At 39.2% G+C, this 11,201-nt stretch overlaps 1 protein-coding gene and 1 long non-coding RNA gene across 11 annotated transcripts in view; both read right to left on the minus strand.

The window, feature by feature from the left end:
* Positions 1–1,517, minus strand: part of LOC144977759 (uncharacterized) — a 15,592-nt gene extending 14,075 nt beyond the window's left edge. Inside the window, exon 1 of the long non-coding RNA XR_013646397.1 lies at positions 1,503–1,517. This is a non-coding gene — a long non-coding RNA (uncharacterized LOC144977759). The remainder of the gene's footprint in view (positions 1–1,502) is intronic.
* The window catches only part of LOC144978007 (sodium- and chloride-dependent glycine transporter 1-like), a 102,744-nt gene that overhangs the window by 58,848 nt on the left and 32,695 nt on the right, over positions 1–11,201 (minus strand). The gene's annotated exons all lie outside the window — the stretch shown is intronic.

Consider the following 11,201-nt stretch of genomic DNA (forward strand, 5'->3'; position numbering starts at 1 on the left):
TGGACAGAGAGAGAGAGAGAGAGAGAGAGAGAGAGAGAGAGAGAGAGAGACATGGCTTTGAAATCATTTAAGAAATTTTTCTTGCAAATGTCTGTGTGTGTGTGTGTGTGTGTGTTTGTGTGTGCGTGTGTGTGTGTGGTGAATATACAATACGTCGTATAATAAAATAGCTCTATAATCACAGATACTATTTTTCTTGCATATTTCTGGTATTTATATGTGCGTGTGTGTATGTGTGTGTGTGTGTGTGTGCGTCTTTAAAATACTTTCTTTGATAAAATAGCTAACTAAGCGTCATTCAAAGATAAAATATATCAAACAACGTATGTTAAAGAGTAGAGTTACAGGTTTGAATGACTGGTGTGCGAACCGATGAATACATAAGGAAAAGTGTGCGAAGCGATGAACACAAGGGTATTTGGGGGGGGGGGTGAAAAAAAAAAGTAATATGACTAATTATAAATAACGCAAGTAGAAAGTAATCGCATTCAAAATAAAGACTAATAAATGGGCTTCAAAACAGTATGTAAAGATTTGTCCCTTCCCTATGGAACTCCCGCCTACTGTCATTCTAATTCAGTCATGTCTGCAGATCAGGTTTTCGCCCAATATGCCGCGAGTTGTGCGAACATTGTGCAATTACTCTACATTTGTATTGAACAAAAAGTAGATTGTTTATAATACGTACTGATTCCAGTTCGTGAAGACGATTTAATGTGTACATTTATATTGAACAAAAAGTAGATTGTTTATAATACGTACTGATTTCAGTTCGTGAAGACGATTTAATGTGTACATTTATATTGAACAAAAAGTAGATTGTTTATAATACGTACTGATTCCAGTTCATGAAGACGATTTAATATGCACATTTGTATTGAACAAAAAGTAGATTGTTTATAATACGTACTGATTCCAGTTCGTGAAGACGATTTAATGTGTATATTTATATTGAACAAAAAGTAGATTGTTTATAAAATGTACTGATTTCAGTTCGTGAAGACGATTTAATGTGTATATTTATATTGAACAAAAAGTAGATTGTTTATAATACGTACTGATTTCAGTTCATGAAGACGATTTAATATGCACATTTGTATTGAACAAAAAGTAGATTGTTTATAATACGTACTGATTCCAGTTCGTGAAGACGATTTAATGTGTATATTTATATTGAACAAAAAGTAGATTGTTTATAATACGTACTGATTTCAGTTCGTGAAGACGATTTAATGTGTATATTTATATTGAACAAAAAGTAGATTGTTTATAATACGTACTGATTTCAGTTCGTGAAGACGATTTAATGTGTATATTTATATTGAACAAAAAGTAGATTGTTTATAATACGTACTGATTTCAGTTCGTGAAGACGATTTAATGTGTATATTTGTATTTAGCAAAGAGTAAATTGTTTATAATACGTACTGATTTCAGTTCGTGGAGACGATTTAATGTGTACATTTATATTGAACAAAAAGTAGATTGTTTATAATACGTACTGATTCCAGTTCCCGAAGACAAATGTATGTGTATTTACATTGATTAGAATGAATAATGATAACTCAATACACACGACATCAAATGATGGAAATACAAGAACACGTCTAGATATCTATTGACGGGACATTACAGAACGTTATTCGCGATTTTAAGATATGATTATGTAAGCCAAGATTTTAAAAACAACAAAAAGCGAACAAAGGTGGCGTTGACAAATCACACAGTGTGACATGGCCTCGTATCATAACAAAATGAAAACGACACATCATAAGCTGTCAACGGACGCCGCACAAATAGAGAGAGGAGAGGAAAACGATGTAATCAGAAACACACTTTACTGACTAAACCTATAATCAAAGCTAAAAGGACTGAAATAAATGGCCACATATATTTATGAAGAACATAACAAAGTAATACAAAATAATCAATATTTTGATATAATATCACCACTACAGCGACCGCCGTCGTTATCAACAACACAGCAACCTTCAACATCACCATCACCACAGCAAACACCGACATCCTCATTACCATCACACTGACCACCAACATCGTCATCATCACAGCGACCACCAACATCCTGATTACCATCACAGCGACCACCAACATCCTGATCACCATCACAGCGACCACCAACACCATCACAGCGACCACCAACATCCTGATCACCATCACAGCGACCACCAACATCCTGATCACCACCACAGCGACCACCAACACCATCACAGTGACCTTCAACACCATCATCACCACAGCGAACACAGACATCCTCATCACCATCGCGGTGACCACCAACATCATCATCACCATCACAGCGACCATCAACATCATCATCACCATCACAGCAACCACCATCACCATCACAGCGACCACCAACACCACCACCACCACCGAGACCACTACAGCAACTGCCGCCACTATTTTCACTTTACAAACCACCAACATCATCACCACCATCACAGTGACCTTCAACACCATCATCACCACAGCGACCACCAACACCACCATCACCACACGAACACCAACATCACCATCACCATCACAGCGACCACCAACATCATCATCACCATCACAGCGACCACCAACACCATCATCACCATTGTGACCACTACAGCAACTGCCGCCACTATTTTCTCTTTATAAACCACCAATATCATCACCATCAAATACCACGGCCATTGGCACCATATTCGCAGCAGGGATCACAGCGACAACAACAACGACATCAACGAAAACAAAAGCAACGAAAACAACAACAACGACGACGACGACAACAGCAACAACAACTACTACTATTAGAACTGACAACCAATACAACAACGACGACGGAGACGACATTCCAGGTCAATCGAAATGAAACAAAACAACACATAATCCTCAAATCCAAATTTCAATTTTTTTTAACACAAAGCCGGTCGTGAACAAAGCTACTCTTATCTGGGACTTGATTATTGATAACCACTGCGACTTTCTTTCTATCACGGAGTTCTGGGTAACAGGCGATCCTGACAACGAACTTTTCCCTGACTACAAACAGAGATGCATATATATATATATATATATATATATATATATATATATATATATATATATATATATATATATATATATATATGGAAGTCGGTTTGGACGAATTCAATCCCTCGAGGAGGCGGAGACATACACTCCTCAAAACTAGGTGACAAGTTGCCAGGCTTCTCCACCAGTAAGAGGAGACACTGGGTGGTAGCGAATCGGCTTCGGTCGAGAACCTGCTTCACGGCAAAATCGCTTAATCAATGGGGACTTTCCACCTGTCCAACATGTACCCGATGAGGGATAGAACCCGAAAACGCAGAGCATCTAGTTGAACGGTGTGTTGTGAAGAAGCTTTCGTGCGGGTTTGCGACGGTGCACGAATGCGTTGAGGAATTTGCTGATTGGGTCGATCGTCATAACATAGTATTGTAAGCACCAGTAGAAGCTGCTGCCCGAAGGTTACACTGCTATTAATAAAAGTAGAAACTCGGGACGGGGAGGTGGAGTCATTTTAACATTTTAAATGACTAACTCCGAGGGCAGCCGGTAGGCAGAAAAGAATATAAGCCATGATTAAACCACAATAGCTTTAAAATGTGTGAAGATATAAATGCAATCAGAACTTATAGAAATTGATTAATTCAATCAAAATATATTGGCTAAAGCAGTAGCACTTTCTAACTTATATTCTAATGAAGATAAAAATCTACCACTGGGTGCAAAAAAAAGTAATCTGACAAAGCGAAGTAATTGACTGTCACTGCGCATTTGGCACGGCCAGAAATCGAAACAAGATCACGTGATAGAAATGAGAGCATTGTTGGCCCTCACAATACACTTCGGGGCCAGAAAACGCAAGTGTTAAGAAGATTTGGTATGGTGACCTACAAAAGGTTGCCTGATGTGGACCTACAGCTGGTCAGGATTTGCCCGAGGCGTTGGTTCATAATTGGCGAATAAGGAGAAGAATGGAACGACTGTTGAAAATAACATATAAAAAACAATATATATATATATATATATATATATATATATATATATATATATATATATATATATATATATATATATATATATATATATATATATATATATAATGCAAATTGTCACTCACATTTTTTGTGGCCGAGACGACTCGTTTCTGTGTCTTACACGTCTTCAGTCGGCGTAATCCATGATAATGTCCTTAGAAAAGTTCTTACTCCAAACTAAAGTTGTTTCGTTGTGTAGTGGTGATTAGTGTTGATGTGTATTGGCATTGTTGTGATGTGCTCTCATTGCTTATATTATGAGTGTGTGTGTGTGTGTGTGTGTGTGTGTGTGTGTGTAAACGTGTAGGTGTGTAGTATGTGGTGTGTACATGTGTGTGTGATTGTGTTGTGGAATGTGGTTGCGTGGGGAGGAGGGGGGGGGGAGGCGCGTGGGGGGGGGGGAGGGTAAGAGAGGGAGGAGGGGTATAATAGGGTCGGGAGGGTGGGGGGGGGGAGGGGGGACGGAGGGTTATTTGGCCTTGTGCGTTTTGAGCTTGAATTTGTTAGAGTGTCTGCACATTGTCATTAGTTCTGATCTTTTGTTTAAGGTGCTATTGTTTCTGTAGTTGTGTAATAATATTTCCAGTTTCTCTGTCAGGCATAAATTGAATTTTCTAGCACCGCATCTTATAAACTCATCGATAAACACTTCCCGAAGAACCACCGTCTGCACAAAATAATCAACAGACACAACGTCAAGATAAGCTACAGCTGTGCACAAGAAACAGATCATTACCAACCACAATAGACAAATCATATTCGAACCCAGCAACAATACAAATAAAGACAACTGCAACTGCAGAAAGAAAGACAATTGCCCTCTTAAAGGAAACTGTCAAAAAAGCGCCATAGTCTACAAAGCCACCATAACCACTGATAACACCGCAGCACAATACATCGGCAGCACAGAACCCCCATTCAAAACACGATACAACAATCACAAAGCCTCCATAACACATGAAAGCAAAGCAAAAAGCACCAAATTAGCAATGCACTATTGGGAACAAATAAACACTAATAAAACACCAACAATAACCTGGGAGGTCGTCAGGCAAAGCAGCCCCTACAGATGCGGTGCTAGAAAATGCAATTTATGCTTGACAAAGAAACTGGAAATATTATTACACAACTACAGAAACAATAGCACCTTAAACAAAAGATAAGAACTAATGACAATGTGCAGACACTCTAACAAATTCAAGCTCAAAACGCAAAAGGTCAAATAACCCTCCCCCCCTTCCCCCCCCCTCGAGCCCATTATACCCCTCCTCCCCCTCTTCCCCCCCCGCGCCCCCCCCCCGCCTCCCCACGCAACCACATTCCGCGCAACACTATCACACACATGTACACACCACACACAACACACCTACACGCATACACACACACACACACACTCATAATATAAGCAATGAGAGCACATCACAACAATGCCAATGCACATCAACACTAATCACCACTACACAACGAAACAACTTTAGTTTGGAGTAAGAACTTTTCTACGGACATAACTATGGATTACGCCGACTGAAGAAGTGTAAGACACAGAAACGAATCGTCTCGGCCACAAAAAATGTGAGTGACAATTTGCATTCTATAGTAGCTCTAACCATCATTATCGAGCACTTTCGTACCTACGAGTACCCACCAACACTCATATATAATATATATATATATATATATATATATATATATATATATATATATATATATATAATAATAATAATAATAATAATAATAATAATACTTTATTGCATCCCAAAAAGGAAATTTTTTGTACAGACGTGTTATAATTTACACATAAGATAAAAATACAATGGAAATAGGATGTATATATATAAAAAAGGAGCAGCTCTATAACCAGAGCTGCGCTTTATAATATGAATAATTTCAACACTGTAAAATAGTTAAAACTGTCACTATAAATTGAAAATTGAAAAGATTGCAAAACAAATAAATTAATAAATTAATATTTATATTTTTAAAAAGTAAAAATGAGAAATAATTATATAAAATGATTATTGCTTGTTGTTATAAAGCCTAATACTGGACGGCAGAAAAGATTTTCGGTGTCTCTCTGTTTTCGTTGAAATAGAGAAAGGGCGACCACTTCTTTCTGACATAATAATTGATGGTCTTAGTGGATGATACTGGTCATTTAATATTTTAGTTATTTTATTTATACAAAATTTCTCGTATAAAAGATCTACATCGTCAACATCATTTATATAGCGTTTAATGGATTTTTTAATATTTGAATTTATTTTGTTCCTTTCCACTGCTAAGCAATTGCCTCCCCAAGCTGTTATACAAAATGACAAAACACTTTCGATTACTGCTCTATAAAATAATGTGCAGAGGGTTTTATCTATTCTAAACTGAGAGAGTTTCGATAAAAAATATGTACGTCTGCACATCTTATGCCTAATTATTTTCAAGTGTTCATCAAGTATATTAATGTCATACTCCTTAATATGTATAGGTTATAAGGTTGATAGGAATAACTTGCCACTGTCTGGGTCATCACTTTCAAGCTCCATTTCAGTCAAATGTGCAACACGAAAGTAGGATGTTTGTTGTAGACCATTGTCAATACCATCATTAGAATTAGCATCTTCGATAATTGGGGTACCTCTGTTGCCATTTCCATCATTTTTGCAGCTACGACAGCAGCAGATTGTTTCCAGTCAATGGATAATGGGAAATAATTATAATGATTTGTAGGAAACACAAGAAAAAATTGTATTTCTGTTAGAGTTTTATGGCGCTTCTACCAAAGTCCCGTCATAAAATCATCAAAAATGAAATTTAAAAATCTTGGGGAGTGAATCCAGGACTATGGAAGATGGACACACGTGAGAAATAAACATAGGACTATAAGAGGTGGACACAAGTGGGGAATATACCTTGGACTATGGAAGGTGGACACCAGCGGGGAATAAACCTGGGACTATGGGAGGTGAATACCAGTAGGGAGTGAACCCGGGTCTATGAGATTTTGACACAATTTTGGATGAACCCGGGACTATGGGAGGTTGACACCAATGAAGGGTGATCCCGAGACTACCCGAGGTTAACACCATTGAGAAGTGAACCTGGGACTGTGGGAGGTGGTCACCGGTGGGGATTATACCAAGTCTGGGAGAGATAGGCACCCGTGAGGAGTGAACCAAAGACCATGGAAGGCGGGTACCAGTGGGGAATGAACCGGAACACCCACCAATTGGTGGACACTGGTGGGGAGCGAACCCGATACTATAATAGAAACCAGTAGGGTATAAACCCGGGAAAATGAGATATGACCACCAGTGAAAAATAATCCTTAGACTATCATGTGGGCACGAATGGGGAGTGAGCGTCCTTAGACTATCACAGATGGGCACCAATGGGGAGTGAGCGTCCTTAGACTATCAGATGGGCACTAGTGGGGAGTGAGAGTCCTTAAACTATTTCAGATGGGCACCAATGGGGAGTGAGCGTCCTTAGACTATCAGATGGGCACTAGTGGGGAGTGAGCGTCCTTAAACTATTTCAGATGGGCACCAGTGGGGAGTGAGCGTCCTTAGACTATCAGATGGGCACTAGTGGGGAGTGAGAGTCCTTAGACTATCAGATGGGCACTAGTGGGGAGTGAGAGTCCTTAAACTATTTCAGATGGGAACATGTGGGGAGTGAGCGTCCTAAGACTATCTCAGATGGGAACATGTGGGGAGTGACCGTAAGAATATGAAAGTGGATGGCGAAGATTACAGTATGTAGATATATTGCCCCAGGTTCACTCCTCATTGTTGTCTACTCCAGTTAGTCTCGGATACTCTCTCCTCTGGGGGTGTCCTCTTCCTTACCTATGGGTTCACTCCCCAGTAATGTCCACATCTCACAGTCCTAAGTTTACTCTCCCACTTGTGTACACCTCTCCTAGACCCGGGTTCAATCCCTACTGGTACCCACCTCCCATTGTATCATGCCCCCCCCCCCCTCACTGATATCAACCTCCCAAAGACCCGGGTTCACTCCCCAATTGTGTCCACCCCCAAAGTCCCGGGTTCACTCCCTACTGGTATCCACTTCTGATAGACCCAGGTTTAGTCCTCACTTGTGTCCACCGCCCCTAGTCCCGGGTTCAATCACCACTGGTGTCCACCTGCTATAGTCTACGGTTCACTCCGCAGGGGTGCCATTCTCCCACATTATCTGGTTCACTCTCGATTGGTGCCAAACTCCCATAGTCTCTGGTTCAATCCCCACTGGTGCCCATTTCCCACAGTCTCTGGTTCAATTCCCACTGGTGCCCACTTTCCACAATCTCTGACTCCCCACTTAAGTGGATTTCGGTAGAGTTCGGTCGATTTCGGTATTCAGCAGTACCGCATGTTTCCTCAAACACGATTTCCTCAAGTACACGGTTTCCTCAAATGCACGGTTTACCCGGATACACGGTTTCTTGGAATAAACGGTTTACCCGAATACACGGTTTCTTGGAATAAACGGTTTACCAGGATACACGGTTTCTTGGAATAAACGGTTTACCCGAATACACGGTTTCTTGGAATAAACGGTTTACCAGGATACACGGTTTCTTGGAATAAACGGTTTACCAGTATACACGGTTTCTTGGAATAAACGGTTTACCAGGATACACGGTTTCTTGGGATATACGGTTTCTTGGAATACACGGCTTGCCCGAATATACGACATTGTCATCCGGAAATATATTGGTCCAACACAAAACTATGTGTAACCTTTACCGCTTATAGATAGAACGAAGTTGACGTCACTCAGGTCTTTGTTATAGTTGGTTTTTTATTCTTTGCCATCAACATAATTTACGAGTAATTCTCACTAAACTGTATGAACCAGACTATAAACGGTAACAACTCGACTAACAATATCTTAATAACGTATTGAACAATTTAAAACATCACCCTTCGAATAATTAAGAACGACAATCCAACGGTCGTTTTTAAATGTGGGCAGTAGATTTAATCATCATTCCGACGGGGTTTTACACAGTGTTAGATTAGAATATCAAGGGAAGGAACTCATATTGGAGTAATATAGGAGTTCAATAAAACTGAGTTGTTTCTCTTATATATTGTAATCGAGCAAGAACCAGTGCTGGGGATTGTGTGTCATGTCTCGGAGTTCTCAATGCAGAACACGTAGGCTTGATACTGACCAAAAAATGACGTCACAAAAGTAGACAATGAACACCAAACGAAAGTAAAAAGCGAGTTGTTAGAAGTACTCAAGGAAACAAATGATTCTATTGGTTGAGATACTGACCAAAAAATGACGTCACAAAAGTAGACAATGAACACCAAACGAAAGTAAAAAGAGAGTTGTTAGAAGTACTCAAGGAAACAAATTTATGCTATTGGTTGAGATATTGATTACAACTCCCAATTAATTAACTTTTTCCCGTGATCTCCGTCTTCTTTGATGACGATGTCTTTGGCGTTCGTATCAGGATTTTAGTTGTAGTTACGAGGGTATCGGCAATACACGTCCTGCCAGATCCACCGTCATTATTTTGATTGTCATTTATAGATAGTTCAAAGATGACGTCACTCAGGTCTTTGTTATTGTTTTTTGCCATCCGCGTTTATGAGTAATGTTCACTGAACTGTATTAAACTAACTATAAACAGTTTTGTTTGTTGGTCCGTTATACTTCCGGATGGCAATGTTATGAGCTTCTTAGCCAAGCGCATACTATCTATACTTTTAGTTTATCGAGAATTAGAATCAATAGTCTGATGTCACGTCACCCAGCAACGGCGCCTTTGTGGTTCTAAACAAAGAAAATCGGTACTTTTTATTCTTCATACTGGCTAGAAGTTGTCATATGTCTTGTGACCAGAATGTGCAAAAGATAAAACATGATCCGATTTATAATGTCTTTTCCCTCTGTATACGCTTTTATGCTCGTCGGAGAAATATTTCATAAGGGCATCCGCCATTGGTCCGATAGTTTAGAGCCAGTTTCTAAGTTACCATGCGTCATTACGAAGGAAGTGACGTTATGACTGTTGAAGAGTATTCGTTTATTATTGAGAGTCTGTAAACAATTATACAAGGAGTCGGTCAACGAAACTAAAAAAAAAAAAAAACATGAAAAGAAGGAAATTAGAATTGTCTTTGGTATAGCTTCTTTTTTTTAAATTTTAAATATTTGTTTTGGTTGTTTTTAAACAAAAATTGTTTTGTGTGTTTTGTTATGATTTAACTTGATTTTTTTTGTGTTGTTTGGTTTCGTGTGGATTTTAGGCTTATTTTATTTGTTTGGTTGGCTATATTTCTCTTTTTTTGGGGGGGGGGGGGGGTGGGGGGCTTTTTTCTTTATTATTTTATTTTGTTTGTCTTTGTGTGTGTGTGTGTGTATGTGTGTGTGTGTGTTCACTTTTTTCAGTATTATTTTTTAAAAATTCTTTGTTTCTTTGAGTTTTAGGGACGTCCTTCTTTGTTTTTTCAAAAATGTTTTCGTTTTTTTTGGTTGATAGCTTGTTTTTTTGTTTGTTTTATAAAAAAATAATTTTGATTTGGGTTTTTTTCGTTTTATGGAAACCGTACTCGAGGAAATCGTGTTCATAGAAACCATGTTCTAGGAAACCGTACTCGAGGAAATCGTGTTCATAGAAACCATGTTCTAGGAAAACCGTACTCGAGGAAATCGTGTTCGCTGAAACCATGTTCTAGGAAACCGTACTCGAGGAAATCGTGAACGCTGAAACCATGTTCTAGGAAACCGTACTCGAGGAAATCGTGTTCATAGAAACCATGTTCTAGGAAACCGTACTCGAGGAAATCGTGTTCGCTGAAACCATGTTCTAGGAAACCGTACTCGAGGAAATCGTGAACGCTGAAACCATGTTCTAGGAAACCGTACTCGAGGAAATCGTGTTCGCTGAAACCATGTTCTAGGAAACCGTACTCGAGGAAATCGTGTTCACAGAAACCATGTTCTAGGAAACCGTACTCGAGGAAATCGTGTTCACAGAAACCATGTTCTAGGAAACCGTACTCGAGGAAATCGTGTTCACAGAAACCATGTTCTAGGAAACATTACTCGAGTATAGATCGTTTTGTTCAGCGTGACCCATGAGTATGTTTACAAGTTCATTAGCAAGGCAGCTTGTTTACATCTATTAGG

The sequence above is a fragment of the Berghia stephanieae genome, chromosome 8, assembly GCF_034508935.2.
Source record: "Berghia stephanieae isolate SIO BIC M18660-M18661 chromosome 8, UCSD_Bste_1.3, whole genome shotgun sequence".
NCBI lineage: Eukaryota > Metazoa > Mollusca > Gastropoda > Nudibranchia > Aeolidiidae > Berghia > Berghia stephanieae.